Source organism: Aquarana catesbeiana, linkage group LG04 (genome assembly GCF_042186555.1).
Source record: "Aquarana catesbeiana isolate 2022-GZ linkage group LG04, ASM4218655v1, whole genome shotgun sequence".
Lineage (NCBI taxonomy): Eukaryota > Metazoa > Chordata > Amphibia > Anura > Ranidae > Aquarana > Aquarana catesbeiana.
Genome location: NC_133327.1, coordinates 519,992,586 through 520,015,594, shown reverse-complemented (window position 1 = coordinate 520,015,594; position 23,009 = coordinate 519,992,586). Strand labels below are relative to the sequence as shown.

General features: G+C 42.6%; 1 protein-coding gene across 2 annotated transcripts in view; it reads left to right on the top strand.

Annotated features, from left to right (window-relative positions):
- Nucleotides 1-14,987: 14,987 nt before the first annotated feature.
- The window catches only part of PLEKHG1 (pleckstrin homology and RhoGEF domain containing G1), a 345,448-nt gene continuing 337,426 nt past the window's right edge, over nucleotides 14,988-23,009 (top strand). For both annotated transcript variants that reach the window (XM_073627782.1, XM_073627781.1), the window contains exon 1: nucleotides 14,988-15,283. The gene's annotated coding sequence lies outside the window, so the exon portion shown is untranslated. The remainder of the gene's footprint in view (nucleotides 15,284-23,009) is intronic.

Genomic DNA, 23,009 nt, shown 5'->3' with positions numbered 1-23,009 from the left:
GATACGTTGCACTGATGGCCAATGATACGCTGCACTGATGGGCACTGATAGGCTGCACTGATGGCCACTGATAGGCTGCACTGATGGGCACTGATAGCCACTGATGGGGCTGCACTGATGGACACTGATGAGGCTGCACTGATGGGCACTGATTGGCTGCACTGATGGGCACTGATTGGCTGCACTGATGGGCGTGGGTGAGGCTGCACTGATGGGCACTGATGAGGCTGCACTGATGGGCACTGATAGGCTGCACTGATGGGCTTTATGTTAAAATTTGTTAGAGTTGTTGTTAATATTTATTTTTTAAACTTAATTCTGCATAAAACATTTAACAGTGTAATTTCATGAGATAATTTGCTAGGGCATGTTTAGGGGCGTGTTTAGAGGCAGACTTAGGGCCGGGGCAGGGTAGGGGTTGGGTGGGGCAACTGGTGGCGAGTAACTCTTTAGGCCTGGCTAGTGGCTCAGGACTTGACATTTTGAGCCCTGCGCTATATTATTTTTTCTTTATTTGCTATTTTTTAGCCCTACTTCTCCTTTAAAGTGGGGTTCCACCCAAAAAACAAAAATACCTGGAAAAATTCTAAAAAACAAAACAAAAAAAATTTGGATATTTTTTTTTTTTTCACTTACCTCTAAATGCCTGTTGCTAGGTGGTCCCTCGTAGTCTGCCTGTTCCTTTGCCTGGGCTGGTGACATCACTTCCCCCCAGGCACAGGAAGGGCTCCGCTCTGCTCCCTCCCTCCTGTCAATCATCTGGGACCCATTACAGGTCCCAGGTGATTGAGTGGCCAATCACGGCGCGCGGCACCGCTCGCGCATGTGCAGTGGGTGCCAGGCTGTGAAGCCACAGCCCGGCGCCCACAGTTGAAATGCCGGCGCCGACGAGCGGAGGGGGGGGACGAGCGGGGCTTCGATCCCCCGCATCGCTAGACCCAGGGACAGGTAAGTGTCCAATTAAAAGTCAGCAGCTGCAGTATTTGTAGCTGCTGACTTTTAATTTTTTTTTTTTTTGACGGCCCCCCTGGGTGGAACTCCTCTTTAAGAATACATACTTGAATATAACTTTCTTTTAGTGTCATTTTAAGTGCTGAGCAAGTGGGCTGTACTCTCTCTGTGCAACTCAAGGTGTAAATGTTTAATTCGGACTGGAGGGTGTCTTAAATGTCAACCATAAAAATGTAATCATTTTGTGTCATGATTTACCCGAGCAACTGATATTAACATTTCCAAATATTGTGGGACAAAATCTTTCATGTTTTCCACCTGCTTGTAACTTACTTAATATCAGGACATTACGAAGGATGGGCAACACAACTACTTTGATTTACTTTGTAAAGTATTATAATGACAGTTGCTGTCATATATAAGGCAGAGTTATTATCTGCTTAGCTGATGCGGTCACTGGTTGCTTTTCAGTAATAGCACTGGAAAGGACCACCCAGTAAATTATCTATGCAGGTTAAAACATCCCTTATTAGCAAATGCTAAGTTTTTTTTATTACTTTAAACAAGCAAATTACTCATCTTACAATAAAAAAAATAATTTTTTTTTTTTAATTTTTATTAGTAGTTTACTGCCTGTCACTCTGTGTCTGCCTGCAACCTGTTCCTTTCTGTCCCACTGCTATTCTAACCAAATGTTATGTTAAGTGCAGGGGAGAGGATCTCCCCTGCAGTGGGACTCCCTCAATGAATAAATGCTTGTTTTTGCCTAAGGTACTCTTAAAAAGGTCTTTTACTCATTTTATTCCTCGCTCCCCTGGTGGCGGACTCTCTCCACTTCCCTCTGATACTCTAGGCTATGGGCGGGCCCTCGTGTCCTGACTTGTGATGCAGAACCATTGGTCTAGTGATGACATCAGAGCTGCGATCACCAGCCTTAGCCCTGAAGAGAAGAGGCTTGAGGGAAGAAGGAGCCTATGGGAGTGAGGTATAAAAGTAAAAAGTGCTTTTTGCGGATACCCTAGGCAAAAATTAGCATGTTACCCTTGTAGTGTGGGGGGAACCTTAGGCCCCTTTCACACTGGGGCGGTGGAGGCGACGGCGGTAAAACAGCGCTATTTTTAGCGCCGCTTTACCATCGTTTTAGCGGCGGTATTCGGCCGCTAGCGGTGTGGTTTTAACCCCCGCTGGCGGCCGAAAAAGGGTTAAAACCGCCCGCAAAGCGCCGCTACAGCAGCGCTATGCCAGCGGTATAGCTGCGCTGCCCCATTGATTTCAATGGGCAGGAGCGGTGAAGGAGCGGTGAATACACCGCTCCAAAGATGCTGTTTGCAGGAGTTTTTTTTTTTTCTCCTGCCAGCGCACCGCTCCAGTGTGAAAGCCCTCGGGCTTTCACACTGGAGAAACAGTAGTGGCAGTTTTAGGTCGGTTTGCAGGCGCTATTTTTAGCACAATAGAGCCTGCAAACCGCCCCAGTGTGAAAGGGGCCTTACTGAAAGGGAAGATTGTTATTTTCCTCTGAGTAGAACTAGTACTACTAATTTTTTTCCATTTTGGATAGAGCAAGGTAGGGTTACAACCCCTGTCAGATTTTTTTTTTTAGCCATCTGTGATGCTTCGGATGATAGTCACAGAGCTCAATGTCTATTTATACGCTTACACTGCTGGTGTCATTGCAGCAAAAAGCTGCAGAGAGATACCCCCCCCCCCCATCCTTGTGGGTGATGGTTGCCATCAGGCTTGGATAGGGATCAAATTCAGGACCATCCTTGGCAATGCAAATTTGCATGTTCTTTACATTCTTACATTGCTGACATTCTTTAAGCTCGACTCACTACTGCCATTCCCAGGAGCACATGTGCTTTTACAATATAGAATAGATACATGTGGAATAATCACATTTTATAAATTGCAAAGGGAGACATTTAAAATTATAGAAATGTGGCGCTCGCAAATGTTAATAGACATGTGTGACCAAGTGTAGATGAGTGCAGATGTGAATATACAAAGCGAAAAACATGTAAACAAAGTCCAAATAAATGTGCTGAATGTTCTGCGTTCCAAGGAGCAGGAAATGACGTCAGTGCCACCGGAAATACGTCGACATGTTTCGCCAATCTACAGGGCGTTATCAAAGACCTAATTCCCGGTCACTCCCACAGGCAGAGCACAGCCTATGCTTTCTCCCAGCTGCTGTGCTCTGCCTGTGCAAGTGACCTTTTTTCATTTCATCATCATCATGGTTCCCATGTGGATGTTGATTAGTCCTCTGTGTGTGGGATGTTTCCTCCTTTCCTCTATTTAAGATGGTCGAGTGGGCCGGGAATTAGGTCTTTGATAACGCCCTGTAGGTTGGCGAAACATGTCGAAATATTTCCGGTGGCACTGGCGTCATTCCCTGCTCCGTGGAACGCACTTCCTGGTTCCTGGAACACACGTGAGCAGCGTCCGGATCCATCTCTAATCCCTTTACATGCCTGTTTTTATCAACTATTTTGTAAGTACCCATTTGTATATGCAATAAATCCCTTTTCAAACAGTACTTTTCACTATTAGTTCAATTTTTTCCTTTTTTTGGTGCCTGGTGATTCTGCTGAGAAATTCCAACAAGAAATCCTTTGATCTGATGTGCACAACACCACTACGAATCGCATAAGCCTGAAGTGACCCCCAGACTGCAAAGCTGGGGGTCATCACCATTTGGTGAGTGGGGACACATGTGGGGGTGGCGTTTCTGCACCTGAAAAGTCCTGAAGCATCTGTGGTCCATTGCACTTCAAAAGTTTTTTCCCATTGCTGATCAGAACATTCAGCACATTTATTTGGACTTTATTTACATGTTTTTGGCTTTGTATATTCACATCTGCACTCATCTTCACTTGGTCACACATGTCTATTAACATTTGCGAGGGGCCACATTTCCATAATTTTACATTTCTAGTGAGTAGCACTTTGTGTGTGGCAGCTGCTTTAGTTTTCTGTTTCACTGTTTTTTCACCATTCAACACAAGTTTAAATCTTATATTATTCAAAGGGAGACATTTACTATGGTAGTATGCAGTAGCCCACAGTAACCAGCTATGAGCTGATGAATACACTGTCATAGTACAGGAACTTTTCAGGTACTTTCTGAATCACTAATCTTCAACAGCTAGGGTATGTGTAGATGAGTGTTCTTGTCAAACACAGCCATTTCTACATAAACAAACACATGTGGTTGAATGGAAAATGCAGCTTGATTATGAAAAAAAAAAGACTGCGTGTGACCTGCTTTACCTGTACTTTGAAATAGGACATGTTGAATCTGAAGAAAAACAAAACAATGCGGGTCAAATGTAGCCTCTGTACACTACTTTACTGAAGTCAATGGGAATTTGCTGACCCGTGTTTCAGACACACATCAAACACAGGAAAACATGAGCCCTTTTCAAGATCAGAAGTTATGACATCATTCTGACTTTCCTGATTTTCATGCTCGTTCCACGTTAGTGACTCACGAAATATTGAAGTCATGGTAAGCATGGCAAGTAGCATTTTTTAAAACCAGGTCAGAAATGGCTCCTTATTTCTGTCATCACCTGAGCACGTTCTAGTCCAATGTCAATATGGCATCAGGTGCCAGGGGAGAAAGAGATCCCTTTCCAATTTCTCCATCTAGAACATACAGAGGAGACATCAGGGTCTCCATATAAAGGATCAGCCACCAGCCATATACACTTTCACCAGGGGTTGAAAAGCCCTCTGCGAAAACAGTGAAAAATAGAAAAATTAAAAAAAAAACAAAAAAAGGAATACCGGTACATAAAAAATACACACAAAACATTCACAAAATTAAAGCTGAACGCTAGGTATGGATTTTATAGCATGGTAACATTGCTCCAGCTTGGACCAATGAAAGTATGTATATTCCATACTTGTGGAATACCTGTGGAAAGTGGAAATCACTGTAGTAATTTTTTCTAATACAGTGATCCTAGATGTCTTTCAGGTCCCTTGCCGAGCGACTGCCCAGCTGCATGATGAACACAGGAGATCACTTGCTTGGCATGGGCACCTTTCACAAAACGGCTTGCATTCATTTTATACAGGGCATTCTCTGATTGGATTGGGTGTAGAGCACAACGTCACCACTCCACCTTTTCCTATTAGCGACTACTCCAGACGACCTCTAAAACTGCCACTGTGAAGTACACCCTTAGATCTCATGCGCAATGGCTGCTTATTCTGATGGTGGTGGGAGGGACAGGCTAACTGTTCATCTTGTAAAACTCTGTGTAATTCTAGAAGCTGCCACGGCTGGACACTGCACCTAGTGGTACTTACTCTGAGGGTAGGATGCACCCAAAAACGAATGCATGAAATTCAAGCAGTTTGTGATCTGGGCAATCATGCCTGGGCGTATATGGCCCTAAAGTAAGTATCACGCGGTGCACTGTATAGCCCCGTCTAGCTGCAGAACCTTTGTCTCTCATTTTTAAATTTACATGCTGCTGGCAGCTGGCAGCAGAACTGGAGGGTGCACCTGTACCATCTGCCCATAAAAAATTGTTGGAATTTCATGCACTGTGACTAAACACCCTGTATGCAAGAGAAGAGACACACAGGTAAATATAATCACCCTGCTATTGAACCCACATTAGGTATTGTCATATTTTACATACATTAACAGGAAAAATACCTATTGAACAGGGGCGGCCTGACCATTAAGGACGCATGGGCATCGCCCCCTCTCTCCAGCCACCCCCTCTATGTAGAATGGATAGATTCATGCATTTCATGCATGAATCTATCCATAGCCGCCGCCGCCACCCCCTATTCAGGCGTCCGGCCTCTTTTGAATTACAGCATCAGGGGTGTTTTTTTTTTTTTGAAGCACCTGATTAGAGCCATAGGCTCTAATAGGCTTTAATACAGGTGGACTTGGAGAGCAGAGCATTGCGCTCGGAGCCCACCCAGTAGTGTTAGAAAAGTAAATGAATATTTGCTTTTCTAACTGTGAACCGCCTCTCCGCCAATCAGGTAGCGTGGGTCTGATACCCATCACCTGATTGGCTGAAAGGACAAGCGCTGCTATTGGACGTGTAGCAGGACGCAATGAGAGACATATGGAGGACACAGCTCGCCGCTGCCTGACCCACCACCAAGATGGGGTAAGTGCCGGTTAGACAGCGGGTGGACGGGGGTCATAGTGGCTGCATTTGATGGGGCACAATAGTGGAATTTGATGGGCACAGTGGCTGCTTTTGATGGGCACAGTGGCTGCAATTGATGGGCTCAGTGGCAGTGGCTGCAATTGATGGGCACAGTGGCTGCATTTGATGGCCCAGTGGCTGCATTTGATGGGCACAGTGAGGCTGCAATTGATGTTTCTTTTTCAGTATTTTTCAGTTTGTTTGCGCTCCCTCCAAAACTTTTGAGCACCAGCCGCCACTGCTATTGAAACAACCAAATCCAGGTTCCTAACTTCCTGTAGTGCGTGATAACCCTTCGTCTGGTAGACTGAAATCCTAAGCAGTATTATCAGCCCTACCATACATTATAGAGATGAGGAGAAGAGGATATGTTTCATAGTCCAGCTGGGGAGAATTCAGGCAGGGCTAAGAATGCTGTTTGGGATTCCAGTGCAGTGTTGTCAGTTCTCTACAAGTAGTTAGCAGCCACTGAATTTCCAGCAGAATTAACAGGTATTTTTATGTACATGCGGAATTTCTTAAGAGACCAAGCATAACAAAATATTTGGGGGCGCTGTGGGAGCATTTTGAATAAAGTGATAGTATATGCAGCATTCCACTTACCAGTCTGCTCTTCAATGCTGACGACTGTGTACTGTCCCCTATCACTGCTGCCATTTGGTAGTTTCCTCCAGAAGGAGTTTTCTGGCAGAAGAGACACAAACCCTGGAATTCATAATGATTTTGATACTCTTTAGAAAACTGTTTTGCAGTAGTATGACCAATGGCGAAACTTGCAACAGATTCATGTACATTTTGGCAAGGCTTGTATATAAATCTTCTGCATCTTTGACAGAACTGCATCCCTCCATCAAAAATGTCTCTCCTGTGAAGTATCAGACTTTTTTAAGGAGAAAAGATATTTGGAGTAATTGAAAGAGTAATGTCCCGTACACACGATCGGACTTTCCAACAACAAAACCGTGGATTTTTGTTCGAAGGGTGTTGGCTCCAACTTGTCTTTCATACACACGGTCACACAAATGTTGGCCAACAATTACGAACGTAGTGACGTACAAGACGTACAAGACGTACGTGATATCTCCATTAGGAACGCTAGTTTTACAAGACCAAGCGCTTCTGCCACGTACGTCTTTACGTACACGTCTTGAGGCCTTGATCTCCTTGACAATTCAGATTGATCGTCGCCTCCGAGAATGACGATCTGAACGCTCTGCTCAACAAAACCGCCCGGCCTGGATGATAGCAGTTCCTGCAGCACGCTACCTACCTTCACCCAGTGAGAATCCAGTTAACGTTATGCCTGACACTTCCGAACCCATGCAGCTAGGACTGATGCGACCTGCCTTGTCTTCTGAAGAATGTGCTCGACGTCATCAACTTAACCTGTGCCTCTACTGCGGAGGAACCGGGCACTATGTCCATAATTGTCCAGTCAAAATAAGTAAGTGCTCATCTTCTGTGTCTACCAGTCTCTCTGCTTTGTCTGCCAACTCTACCCACCTTGCCATTCCTCTCTCATTACAGCTCCGAGAAGAGATAATTCCAGTCAACGCTATCATTGACTCCGGAGCATGCAGCTGTTTTATCGATTTAACCTTTGCCAGTCAGCATAATATCCCTTTGCGGGCTAAGACTCATGGACTCTCTGTTTTCCTAGCTGATGGTTCCCGTATTAGATCCGGATAAGTAACTCAGGAGACTCTGCCCTTGTTTGCTACCACTTCCTCTCAACATAAGGAACTGCTGGTCCTCGATGCCATTACCTCTCCACTGTTTCCCATTATCCTGGGCATTCCCTGGCTGCGAGCCCACAATCCACACATCCACTGGGCATCTGGAGAAGTAAAATTCTTGTCGTCCTACTGTCAAGAGCACTGTTTGATCAAAGATCCTGACCCCTCAGCTACTCTGCTATGTCTTGACACCGACCAGAAATTACGCCAGGCCATACCTAAACAATATCATGAGTTCATCGATGTTTTTAGCAAAAAGGGGGGGCAGACTCCCTTCCACCTCATCGCCCATAGGACTGCCCCATTGAGTTGCTGCTAGGATCCGAGATCCCCTTTCGGACGCATCTTCCCTTTATCAGAGAAAGAACAAGAGGTACTAAAAACTTATATTGATGAAAACTTGGCCAAAGGGTTCATCCGCCACTCCACTTCCCCAGCAGGTGCCGGAATATTTTTTGTCACCAAGAAGGACAAATCTCTCCGCCCGTGTATAGATTACCGGGAATTGAACAAGATCACGGTTAAAAATCGGTATCCCCTACCCCTGATACCTGAACTATTCCAAAAATTAAGGACTGCTGTCGTCTTTACTAATTGTAAGAATAAAAGGATGGTGGCGCTTCCTAGTTTGGGTAAAGGTACCAGGTGTGAGAAAAAAAGAAAACTAATTTATAATATTAGTACTTAGTGACCTGTGAATACGTGACTGGTAAACAGGCTGTTATTCACTTAACAAAGTGATCCTGCCAGAAACATGACTCATCTTAAAATCAGTGAGTGTCTCCTATTGGTAAATAAGTTTTAATGTGCAAATCTCCAAATATATACTAAATACCTAGCTCCAAAATATCCGTCCTATATATTGGTGCTGGTATATACCAAAATAAGGCCCATACCCTCAGTTATGAATCAAAGAAAATATATATGTACATTGAACATATGTGCAGAAAAATAATAACATAAACAAACAAATAATTGTACATAAGGACTTAGTAATGGTCCATAATTAGATGTAGAACCCCCCTCGGGGTTAGCATCCCAAATTAGTAAGTGCAAATATTCCAACAAATCTTGCTGCGTGTAACTAATAGTTCATCAGATAAAGTGAATTTCCATTCATAATCGTTGACGTAAACACAGTGACTGTGAATGTTCAAAAAATTCAGTGACTGTAGGTGTTCAGACAATTCCACTTGTGACTTCGTGCTCCCCCTCGAGTGTCCCCACTCACCAGATCCCCTCGCCCCCACAGGGGCACTGCGCTTATCTTTAGGCCCACCAAGGTTGCTCCACCGAACTCATCCAAGGGTCTGGGGTAATCCACCTTCCTGCAGGTATTGTCTCTATGGTTGGCTCCAGCAAATCCTTGGATTGTGTGAAGAAACCAGAGTACTCGGATGCTCTCCGAAAAGCATTCCTAGAGGACGCTGTGATGGCTGGCAGCCATCACAGCGTCCTCTAGGAATGCTTTTCGGAGAGCATCCGAGTACTCTGGTTTCTTCACACAATCCAAGGATTTGCTGGAGCCAACCATAGAGACCATAGAGACAATACCTGCAGGAAGGTGGATTACCCCAGACCCTTGGATGAGTTCGGTGGAGCAACCTTGGTGGGCCTAAAGATAAGCGCAGTGCCCCTGTGGGGGCGAGGGGATCTGGTGAGTGGGGACACTCGAGGGGGAGCACGAAGTCACAAGTGGAATTGTCTGAACACCTACAGTCACTGAATTTTTTGAACATTCACAGTCACTGTGTTTACGTCAACGATTATGAATGGAAATTCACTTTATCTGATGAACTATTAGTTACACGCAGCAAAATTTGTTGGAATATTTGCACTTACTAATTTGGGATGCTAACCCCGAGGGGGGTTCTACATCTAATTATGGACCATTACTAAGTTCTTATGTACAATTATTTGTTTGTTTATGTTATTATTTTTCTGCACATATGTTCAATGTACATATATATTTTCTTTGATTCATAACTGAGGGTATGGGCCTTATTTTGGTATATACCAGCACCAATATATAGGACGGATATTTTGGAGCTAGGTATTTAGTATATATTTGGAGATTTGCACATTAAAACTTATTTACCAATAGGAGACACTCACTGATTTTAAGATGAGTCATGTTTCTGGCAGGATCACTTTGTTAAGTGAATAACAGCCTGTTTACCAGTCACGTATTCACAGGTCACTAAGTACTAATATTATAAATTAGTTTTCTTTTTTTCTCACACCTGGTACCTTTACCCAAACTAGGAAGCGCCACCATCCTTTTATTCTTACAATCTGTGCTTATAGACCCCTTTGGGGGACTATATTAGGGGAGGCAGCATACCTAGACAGATCCGTAAGCGCGATCATTTATTCCCTTTATTTGTCGTCTTTACTAAACTTGATCTAAGAGGGGCCTATAACCTGATCCGCATCCGGGCCGGGCATGAGTGGAAGACAGCTTTCCGGACCCGATTCGGGCATTATGAATACTTGGTCATGCCCTTCGGACTCTGCAACGCACCTTCGACCTTCCAACACCTGATTAACGATGTTCTCAGGGACTTTTTAGATGTGTTTGTGATCGCATACCTGGACAATATCTTGATCTTCTTGGAATCTCTTGATCTGCATCGAGAACATGTTTGCAGGGTGTTGGGTCGTCTCCGCTTACACAGACTTTATGCAAAGGCAGAGAAATGCGAGTTCGAGCAACAGAGCATCCAATTCCTGGGGTTGATAATCTCTCCAACTGGCATCAAAATGGATCCTCAGAAGGTCTCCCCTGTTCTGGACTGGGCGGTACCCCTGGACAAGAAGGGAATTCAACGGTTTATCGGGTTTGCAAACTTTTATAGGAAGTTCATCAGGGGGTTCTCGGCCATAATTGCACCCATCACGCAGTTGACTAAACAGAATGCCCGTTTCTCCTGGAACCAGTCAGCCCAAGATGCTTTCGAGAATCTCAAGAGACTGTTTACCTCGGCCCCAATCCTCAGTCATCCTGAACCATCATTACCGTTCATTTTGGAAGTTGACGCTTCTGAGATAGCGGTGGGTGCTACACTCTCACAACGTAAAGGCAGCAAATATTTAATGCACCCTGTGGGGTTCTTCTCCCGTAAACTCTCCCCTGCAGAGAAGAACTACGATGTTGGTGACCGGGAACTTCTCGCTATTAAGACTGCGCTGGAGGAGTGGAGGTACCTGTTGGAAGGGGCTATGCATCCAGTATTAATTTACACTGACCACTAAAACCTGGAGTATTTGAGATCTGCTAAACGACTGAAGCCTCGGCAAGCCCGTTGGGCTCTGTTTTTCTCACGTTTTTGTTTCCATATAACTTACCGGCCAGGCTCAAAAAATATTAAACTGGATGCATTGCCACAAATGCATGACAACCCGAAGGACTTATCTAATCCTGACACCATCTTGCCCGCAAAGAATTTCCTACTCCTGCAAACAGATCTACTCTCCCAGATTAAGGAAGCATCCTCTGAGTCATCTAGGCCTACAGGGACTACTCTGGTAAACAGAGATGGATTGTTCTGGAAGGGGAGCCAAATTTTTGTTCCTGAGGAGGTTCGAGTCAAGGTCTTGACGCTTCTTCATGATCACCCACTGGCAGGCCACTTTGGGGTCCGGAAGACCCTGGAACTTGTGCAACGCACATTCTGGTGGTCCAATCTGAAAGACTTCTGCGAAAAATATGTCAGCTCCTGCCCTATCTGTACCCAGAATAAGACATCTAGAAATCGAGCTTGGGGCTTGTTAAAACCTTTGCCTGTACCTGATAGACCCTGGAAAATGATTTCCATGGACGTTATTGTAGAGCTTCCATGTTCTGAGGGGTGTTCAGCCATCTTTGTGGTAGTGGACCGTTTAACCAAGATGGCCCATTTCCTTCCTTTAAGGGGAACTCCATCTGCCATCGAAACTGCCCGCATATTTGTCAAGGAAATCATCAGACTACATGGAGTCCCTGCAAATATAGTTTCTGATAGAGGGGTACAATTCACCTCACGTTTTTGGAGAGCCCTGTGTGAAACCCTGAAAATTGAACTGGCCTTGTCCTCGGCCTATCATCCTCAAACTAATGGGCAGACAGAGAGGACCAATCAGACCCTTGAACAGTACATCAGATGCTTTACATCCTTCACACAGGACGATTGGGTATCCCTGCTGCCCCTAGCAGAATTTGCTTACAACAATGCCAAACATTCAGCCACCGGTCAGTCCCCTTTTTTCGCCAATTATGGCTTTCATTTAACCTTTCTACCTGATTTCCTTCCAGAATCCTCAGTTCCGGCAGTACAGAGTACAGTGGATTTCCTCAGCCACAACAACCAGATGTTGCAAGAAGCAGTGTCCAAGGCTCAGGCAGACAGCAAGAAAGTCTTCGATCGAAGAAGAGGGGAGTTGAAGTTACAACTTGGTGATCAGGTATGGCTTTCTACCAGTAATATCAAGTTAGCATGTCCATCTAAGAAGTTGGCACCTAGATTTATGGGACTTTTTCTGGTTAAGAGGAGAATTAATGAAGTATCTTATGAACTGACCTTGCCTGATTCTCTCAAGATTCACCCGGTATTTCATGTGTCTCTGCTTAAGCCTGCTGTACCTGCTCCCTTCCCTGGTAGAGGAACTAGACCTCCTGAACCTATCTTAGTAGATGGTAGTGAAGAATTTGAGGTTGAGGATATTCTTGACTGTAGAAGAAGACAAGGACAAAACCAATTCCTGATTAAATCGAAAGGTTACGGCCCAGAGAGTAACTCATGGGAACCAGACAGCAATGTCCACGCCAGGCGATTAGTTCGCGCCTATTTCTCTACCCACCCTGAGAAAAGAAGGCTTATGGGCATCCGGAGGCTGCCCTTTGGGGGGGGCAATGTCAGGGACCTGTCAGCACCAGACCTGGACAATTGCATGCGTCTATGCGCTGGCGCGCCCCTGTTCAGACCATACAACAACCTTCTGCTGTTACCAGGCATCAGCACGGCGCTCGGGCGTGCGCGGGTGCGCGGCGCGTGTGTGCACGCGCGCGGGCACGCGCGTTCGCGTTAGCGCCGTTTTGGCGCCAAGGAGCGCATAAGTATCCTCCTGTTGCAGGGGTGCGTTGCTGCTTCGTCTCAGCTCTGTGATTCTGTGAAACCTGCACCTGATTGATCATTTACCTGATTTGACCCGGCTTGTCTGACCATCCATCCCGCTCCAACCCGACCCGGCTTGTCTGACTCTTCTGCTGCTTCTACTAATATCATTGCCGACCTCTGCCTGCCTACCGACTCTGCCTCTGCTTGCCGTTATTGCCTGTCTTGTTTACCTGCTGACCAGGACTGTCTGACCCTGCTAGTGCCTGCTGTTTGCCTCCTTGCTGTTGCACCTTCAGCTCCAGCTCCAGTGATCTCTGCATCTCCAGTGTTACTGCCTGCTGCTCTCGGTTACCACCTCACCTGCAGTCCAGCCATCCCTGGAGGGATCTCCACCCTGCTCCAGCTTTAGAGACTCTACTTCAACAGGCACTCCTACCCCACTGTGCTCAGGAGACCACTGTCCCCACTCCAGTGGCTCCTGAACCAGCGCTGTATGAGAGGTCTTCTCCTACAAGTCAGGCTCTACTACCAGGTACCTAACAATCTGTACATAGAAATATCTTTTGTAAAAAATATTTAAAAAAAAAAAGATATGAGCTCCTACTGTAGCACTACATGCATTGTGCATTCTTCACATTCTGTTGCGCTTTGTTCTTAGGGCAGCCTATTTATTTAAATGGGCTGCTTTACATGCATAAAATATGGCAGATGCTCATCCACCTTTTTGAGTGTTATACGTTTTGGTAATTGTGTGTTTTTTGGCGTCTCGTGCTTCTTGTTTGGTGTATTTGGGGTGCCAATAATAATTAACGTGGAGTTCCACCCATAATTTTTCTTCTTTTTTTTATTAATCCGTTCTGCTAAACTTATCTAAATAATTGAATGTTTGTCATTTAACAAATTGCCGCTCAATTCCTGTATTTTTAAAAGACTTACTGTTGATTTCAGCTCTGCAGAGCGCTTCCATCTTCACTGTGGGCATGTGAAGCCCACTAGCAGTCTCTTCTGGGATATGGTGACGCTGGATACCCAGCATGCACCTCCCGATCTCACGCGTGCGCACTATACACAGAGCGTAGTAGCGCAGGATGCAACAATTCGTGATGCCTATTGTCTCCTGGGATTGATGTCAAGCATATCCCAGGAGACATTGCAAAGCCAGAAATGATGCTGGTGGCCGCGGCCGCGAAGGAGGAAGGAAATCAGAATACAAGAAAGCATTACTACAGTAAGTGGTATAGAAAAAAAAATGATATGCCAAATTGCAATCACTGCACACTTTACTGCTGGATGGCGAAGACTTAAAAAAGTGGGTGGAACTCCGCTTTAACGTCTCCACAACATGCATTTTTTGTGTGTTGTATGAAATCATGCATGTGCTACACAAGTGTGAATGGGGTCTAACAGATGAAAATGCATATTGCTTAATTTATACCAAAAATAAAATCCTAGTGTACAGGTACAGCAATATATCGATAGCTTTCCAATACGTTTTTTTGTAGATTATTTTACATAACATAGGAATGAAGTCGGTTGATCAGTTCTTAATATGCTATCCCTAACTTATTTTTTTATCTATTTTCTGTACATGGTCTGATCCCATCGAACAATTTTAAATGAATGCGTTGGTGCTGATCTATCTTTAAACCATATTTTTCTGCCGGACAGTAAATGGATGGACAATACAATCATATAAAATCGTTCTGTTTATTGCCACCACTACAAAAAAAACTCTACCTGCTAGCAATTTTTTTTTAAACAACTTTAATTCCACTTTAAAGCCGTGCTCTAAATATTTCAGTTGTATGATTGTTATCATGCAGAAAAAAAAAAAGCTTTAATAACAGTGGCGGACTTCTCAAGGACTGGAGAAATAGTCTCGGTGCTTAGAATTGGCAGTTCTCCAGAGACGTATCCTACAGCCTCAACCCTTTGGCTGGGGAGTGGAAGGGAAGGAAAAGGAGGGGTAGGTCTTTTCTCTGGATCAGCTGCTGCAGCAGAGGGTAGGGCCAAGAGGAGGGGTGAGGAGTCAGTACAGTAGCACAGGCTGCATGGTAGTGAGTGCCTTGGTGCTGGGACTGAGAAGCAGCAGTGCTGAAATCATAAGCCAACTAGAACTGCACAGCCTGAACATAGGACATTGTTTCATTGGAGATTTTTAGAGGCTCCGCAGAGCAGACTGTGCATTTTCTAACTTGCTGGACTGGGATCTCAACTAGAACAAAGAAGTTTCTCTTATTCAGCTACGCCTTTCTCATTGGGACATCCCTGCAAGGGTGGATTATATGGATAAAGAGTTGGACATAGAAAGGTAAAAATTCATGTTTGCATTATAGATACTTAACCCTTAAAGAAATTTGTTTTATAAGGGCGCTAGCTGATTTTCATCTGGTTCTTGCTGATGAAGAGATAGGGGTACAGGACTTTAAATGTGGGATTAGAGGATTCACTAAACTGACAGGTTCTGTCTTGCTCTACTGCAGTCTATGTATAGAGTCTATGCTGCAGCTGGAAACTATAGTGTTCTCTGCTTCCAACAGGAAATCCTCATCGTATTTAGAGGAAAATCCGAGCAAAGACAATACATTTATAGCTGCTTTTAGGAGTTCATTTTCCCTGTAACAAAGAGCAATCATTCAGTTCATTGAAACTTAGTATAAAAGATCCAAATCACACCCATTTTCTTTGGCAGGAACTGTATTTCATTTAAAATACAATGCTACTAGGTAAATATTCGCTGAGAACGCTCTGTTAGTAGTTTTATTAAAAAGGTTTAAGATTACATGCTCTGTATGAAGTTGCTGTGGAAGAACGAGCCCTTGCGTATAAGACCCCATACACACTATTAGATTTTCTGCAGATTTTTGTCTTCAGATTTACCAAAACCATATAATATGAGGTCAAACCTTAAGAGTTTCAATTTGTATGCAATCAGGCAGGCCCTTGCACTACATGTTTTGGTAAACCCGAAGACAAAAATCTACAGAAAATCTAATAGTGTGTAGGGGGCCATAGCCCCCATTCCCACCTGAGCGATTTGAAGTACGTTTCCAGAAGCGCTTTAATGCTTGACACTCAGATTTCTTTGTGTGTGTTCACATCTGAGCCCAAAATTTAGAAAAAGTAGGGGCATGATCGCACGATTTTGGCCCCAATAGATTTCAATAGAGGTGCCTAGAAAAAAACAAACAAGCGTGATGTGTGTTTTTATCATTTCATGCCTTACAACCTTCTACTCTTTCCATTGGCTAACATAAAAACACTCAAGCCTAAAACGCACAAAGAAACACATGTATAAATGTGCAAAAAAAACAACAACCGAAGATGCCAACTCTAAAGTGTGACTGTAGCTGGTCTAACTCTGTTGCAGTCCATTGAATAAAAATTGAAACTGCACAGCTTTCTATATAACATTGCATAGATTTGTTTTGCTTTGTGACACTTTTTACATTTATGGTTTTGAAGTGAACACTTAGCCAGTGTTTGTTTGTGTTCTTTCTGTATTGATAATCTAGTGTAATTGGTCCAGTTTCAGTCTGTTATCTTGTTGGCTCCAATAACCCTGAGTCATGTAATCCAAATCTCTTCTGAAGGCTTAGTTGAGACAGGTAATGATTGCATTTGCATTGTGAAGATTACTACTTTATGTTTATTGTCTGTGTCTCCAGTGTGTGAAAGGCAGCTTCGGCATGCCAGGGGTACACATTACTTGAATGCACCTTCACTCTGTATGATGAGGTCATTTCATTTAGAGCTTAGCCCTGATCTGTTTCACTACGGTTGATGATTTGTCAGCTGTCACTTTGGGTTAGCCCGGTTTAAATCTGACTGTGGTCAGATTTACAGTAAATCAAGCTAACCCAAAGTGACAGGGACCAGTCATACATGCAAGTAAAATCCAACCGCTAAGAGATCTTTTCTTAAATGTGCATGCAGATTATCCCAGCATGAATGTTTATATCAATGCAGGTGGGAGGGGGTGTTCCGCAGACACATGTGGTGATTGCTCATCTCAGGAGTAACAAAAATGATCCTCCAAAAATATCCAATGCAGCTGATAACTGCTTCTCTGAGATCTGTCAGTTGGGGGCGTCAGGTGCAGTCTGTTGGCATCCACACCAATGACAGTTGTTGTGGGATCAAGCAACAATCAACTCATGTTAATGGGTACCTGCATTTTTTGCATGAAATATCTGGTGTTGTGAAGTTTATTTTTCTCTTTTAGATACTTATACAAATGGACAATACTGTTTAAATTATTATGCCAACTTTATTTTATTGACGAGGGGGTGGGAAGCTGCAATATCAACCAACGGCTTTACCATGTAAGATGAGAGATGGAAATGATGTTCAGTATTTTTTTATTGGTATCAAATCCACATACATATAACAAATAGTTCGTACATATCCAATTACATAAAATAAAGATAAACTCAGACAACAAAAGTATCTGGAAAGTTGCCTCTATATTTAGTCCACCATCCTTCAAAATTACTCTTTCCACTCAAAGGCAAACCTCCCAACTCCCCATAAAAATCCAAAATCGGAACTCTTGAGATCTGCTGTATAATATCACTTATTCAAGCTAACCTTCTCACAAGTTCTTCTTCTAAATAGCTCCGTCAGTCTGGTCAGTATTATCAAGATTTCTATTTTGCTATTCCTTTCCTTGACCCCCGGAAGGAACAAAATTGCTACAAATGTTAAAGCTACACAACTACCCAACAAATCTACCCACCCCACGATTCTATTCTAGTGCCTCTTTACCTTTCTACACTTGAATAAAATATGACTTAAATTTGGAATAGAAGTCCCACACTTCAAGCAATGAGACTTATGATCACCTTTCCATTCATATATTTGGCAGGAGAAATAATGGATTTATGAATTACGTTAAAAAATGTTGTTCAGTAGAAGTAACACGTTTATGGTCAGATCTGCCATTGGCTATGATAAACGGAAGGATATTTGTTTATCACTATGCTCACTTGGTGTCTGGTCATTCATTTTCCAGAAATGCTACCCTTTTCTCTACCAAACATAAAGATTGTCCATCATGCTGTCCAGGAACACTACCTTTTCCACCACCAAACATATACATTTTCCATCATCCTGTCCAGGAATGCTACCTTTTCCACTACCAAACATACAGCTTGTCCATCATGCTGCCCAGAAATGCTATCTTTTCCAACACCTAACCTATAGATTGTCCATCATGCTTAATTGCTTTAGCAGAAATAACAGAACCTTCAGACACTGAGACATACTCAGCATCTCTTGGAGAAGAACCTACTACATGGCCAGATCTTTTGCGTCACTTAAAGACTTTGGAAGTGCATGGCCACTTTTATTATGATGTAAATAATAAAATAATAAATAGTTTATTATAAAAGGAGTGACCCTTGTGTAAACATGAAAGTAATTATTAAGAAACTACAAATAAATAAGCAACCTCATGTAGTTATGATATCACTTACCACTAGTAGCAAGTTGGCATCTTTTTAAATTAAATAATCATCATTTATTCACGATGAGAGGCTGTCCAACTTATGCAAAAAATAAACTATTATTCAGACTCCTCCCTGTGGCTACGTCGAGTCCTCACCACAATAGTAAAGGTTGTAGTTACTGTAAACTATTCATAAATCTATTTCTAGTTAGAACAGTGATGTGTGTGTTTCTAAACTAGCCTTGGCTGGCCACCTTTAGGCCTCATGTACACTGCTGCTGGTAAACAGACGTTTAGGAGCAGTTGGGCATTTTTTTCAGCTGCCCCTGAACTCTCCTCTATGTTATCTTATCAGTACATGTACACAGGGTCGTTTATAGTCTTTCTAGGCAGTTGAGTTTGGAAGCATTTTTTGGAACGCTAAAAAATGGGTTCAGGACGGATGTATAGAGGCACTTGAAACGCCAAATGCCTGTAACAGTCTGTAAACGCTGCTAAACGCAGTAACTTGCGTTTAGCAGCATTTCCTCTACAGACATTTTTCATTTTAATAAAGAAAAAAAAAATTTTTTTTACAAACGCTTCTAGACGCAAATGCAGCTAAAAGGACGTTTTTAAAGGCCGGTTTCTAGCTGTCAAGTTAAATCATTCAGGGGAGGTTAAACAACGCCCCGTGTACATAAAGCCTTACATCTCCAGGGCTAAATCCTTACATGATACATTGACAATGTAAAATCTCCTGTGGCAAAATATAAGAGAAAATCGTTAACAGGAACATACAGAGTAATACAAAGTGATAGAGCGATTTATACTTCATACTCCTAAACTGTATTTTTTGGCTTTTCCCATTATCTCTTTTTAATTCCTTCTTATACTTCTCAATAATTAAAAGTTAAACATGCCAGTTTTTAAAGGCTTTTTAAAGTGATTGTAAAGGCAGAAGTTTTTTTATCTTAATACATTCTATGCATTAAGATAAAAAGCCTTCTGTGTGCAGCAGCGCCCCTCAGCCCTCCCTAATACTTACCTGAGGTCCATCTAGATCCAGTGATGTTGCAGGAGTGTCCTCGGCTGTCTGGGACTCCCCTCCTCATTGGCTGAGACAGCAGCATGGCGCCATTGGCTCCTGCTGCTGTTAATCAAAGTCTGTCAAGAGAGAAAGGGGGTGGGGCCGGGCCGCGTCTCCGTGTCTGAATGGACACAGGCAGGCGTAGCTCGGCTTGGGTGCCCCCATAGCAAGCTGCTTGCTGTGGGGGCATTTAACAGAAGGGAGGGGCCAGGAGCACCAAAGAGGAACCCGAGAAGAGGAGGATCTGGGCTGCTCTGTGCAAAACCACTATACAGGGCAGGTAAGTATGACATTTTTGTTATTTTTAACTAAAAAAACTAAAAAAATACATACTTTAGTATCACTTTAAGTTTATGTAAACCCTCACCTTGTAAAGCAACCCATTCAGTTTAAATTGGAAAGGAAAGGCAAAACATTTGTGTTTAGATATAAAAAAAAATCATAAATAGCTTTTTTTTCCTTTTTTATAAGTGATCACATATTCCCTGTTCTCAGCTGCCTAAGAACTGGGGGAGGAGAAACAGCAGCACACTGATTTTCACAATAAAAGGCTGTGTGTGTCAAGACAAGTCTGATTATTGGAGTAGGGCAGGCTGAGTTCCCCACATAGTTAGAGTACTTCTGCTTAGTGTGGTCATTTCTAAGACCCCTTTCACACTGAGCCTCCTCAGTGTCGGCGGTAAATCAACGCTGCCCCATTGTTTTAAATGAGCAGGAGCGGTGGAGGAGCGGTGAATACACCGCTCCTCCACCGCTGCAAAGAAGCTGCTGGCAGGACTTTTTGTGACGCCCTGCCAGCGCAGCGCCCTAGTGTGAAAGCACTCGGGCTTTCACACTGGGTTTGCAGCTGAGGCTTTTTTCAGGCGTTATGCAGGCGCTATTTTTAGCACTGTAGCGCCTGAAAAGCGCCTCCAGTGTGAAAGGGGTCTAATAGAAAACCAGAGGGACTGGCAGGAACACCAGGGAATTCACACAAAGGAAGCAACACAAAGAGAACAGGATCTTTTTTCATACAAGTACATGATACAGCAGGCACATATCAAGACTATGAAATGTTGGCTATACATACTTTGGGTATACAATACATTTTATTAATGTGAATGGTGAATTTTTGTTTGCCCAAACAGAGAATGATCTAATGTTTGCACACCAACACTATATCTGAGCATTGAGGGCCCATTTGTACTGTTGGGGTGCATAAACACACATTTTATAGTGTGTTGAGTTTGAGTAGTCAATTATTTCAGATGGGCTGTTAACACTCTTCGAGCTTCGAGAAAAAGCTTTTGCGCTATTTTCTCCAATGCAGCACATCAAAACACGCAGAGGGAGGAATTCAGTAAAGCAGTTACAACACTGTTTTGGGGGTATGTCCCCTTCAAAATAGCCTGTGTCTAGTTCAGGAAAGCAATAATTACTGCCAGTTCGCAGATAAGCAAACTGACCGGCTCTATCTTTGTGTACAGAGAAACACTAGTGCTCAGAGTGAGGCATTTTGTGCTGGTCAGCTTTCATAAATGTGACAGCTTTCTGCACATGAAGCCGGCAGCTATGAAGCCGGCAGCCACAGATGTCAAAGTAACCGATATCCTGAATTCCTGACCCCATTCAGCTGGCAGCACACCGTAACACACATAGATGCATGTGTTAATGTGCATTGCTGTTAAGTGTGTACTTTTGCGTATGTTACTGCAATACAGATATGTGCATTATACTGAGTCAGAAGAGACCAGTTTGAACAATTCAAATAACAATCACCAGTGTGCCTCTGGTGTATAATTTATCTTCATTTGCTTTACATCATGTGCAAAGTATTTGTAAAGTAGTAGTTGTGGCATCTTAGTATTGTCTGAAAATAGCATGGATTATCTGGAATTACCGTTTAATGACTGTGTACATTTCACACAGTGCTAAATAAGCAAATATTGTTTGAGCAGTCTATGCAAACTGGATATGTAATTGCTGAATAATGTCTTCCCCATCATGCATACAGTCTTCTACAGAGCATTGGTATATAAAGTAAACATGAGGGGGTTCGCTTGCTGACCTCCTTCTAAAAAATAATAGTTGTCTCACTGTTAGCCTGAGCTGCTAGCATTAGGATTTTCTGAGTTGCAAAACAGGAAGGCAATCCAGGGTTAAGGAATTTAATGATTGAAACAGGAGGAACAGCATGACTGCCAGGTAACTAGACTTTACAGAAGAAAGTCCCAGAAATGGCCGATTCCATGGTTCTTTTATGACAGGTCCTTTGACATGTCCAGTGCACCTATTAGGTATTCCTTATAAATGACATCTATACAAAGAAAAGTACAATATATTTTCAGCAAGCACATATTTTTCTGTTTTTATACAATGCTTACCTTAAAGCAACTCCATCACTAGAATGAAATGTCCCAAAAATGTTTCCCTACAAAAAAAATGGTGGACTTTTAAGGCACATATACGAAAATATATATAAAAATATCTTAATACAAATATAATTTATTGAGTTGAAACAATAAAAAAACATAGCAGTAGTGTAACATCTATGATTTGGAATGCAAATTAGGCATTTTTACATTGGTGTATATACAATGTTAGAACAGTACTCTTGCATCCAACGCGTTTCGGAGTGTATGTACCTCCTTCCTCAAGGGTGTATATTAGAGACATTTCTATTCTAAAAAGATATATTGAAAAAGACAAATATAAGCGTTTGAATAAATATATACGTATGACAGTTCATAATGTGATCTCCATATTTCTTACACTTATGTTAACACTGTATTGCTGACTTGGCATTCCATATAGCTCTAATTAAAAACAGCAACAATGACATGGTCTGTCTACCAGATAGGTTCTTGATTCCAGAGGGGAACATTAATTTGAATATTTTGGAAGATTATTCTATATCCATACCCAGATGAAAGTAAGATTTCTTTCACAAAAGTATATATGTGTTTTTTTATCCAATGATAGTGAGGGAAGGAGAGAAGAGGCTCTCCCTTGGCCTTCCAAAGAGAAGAAAGGCCATTAGGGGGCGTATGAACAGGGTATATAATTTGTGGCTCCACTGAGGCCGAGAGGCAATTCCTGCAAAAAAGCATAATAATAAAGGTATATAGTAGGGTATACTGTTGCTTAGTAGAAAATATTGAATTGGTTTAGAATTAAAAAACTTGTGTGTGCAAACATTGAATCATACCTGAAGGTGGTTTAGTAGCTCAGCAAATCGTGTTACTGGTATGTAGTTGGTAACTATAATAATAACAAATGAATTATTTATTAATTAATTGGATGACTGGTTTTAAATATTATTTTTTCTTTTTTCTAAACAAGACATTACATGTGTGTTATTGAGATTGCTATATTGCTATAGCATTTGAATAAGATGGTTTACTTGTTTAGGGATTATTTTTGTATAATAGAAGATAGTAAAAAATGATGAAGGGCATTTAACCTAAGTAAGCTGAGGTTGTATTAAAATCGTCTGTTAACTTATTAACAATATTATTGGAACCAGTACAAAGTCTTGGC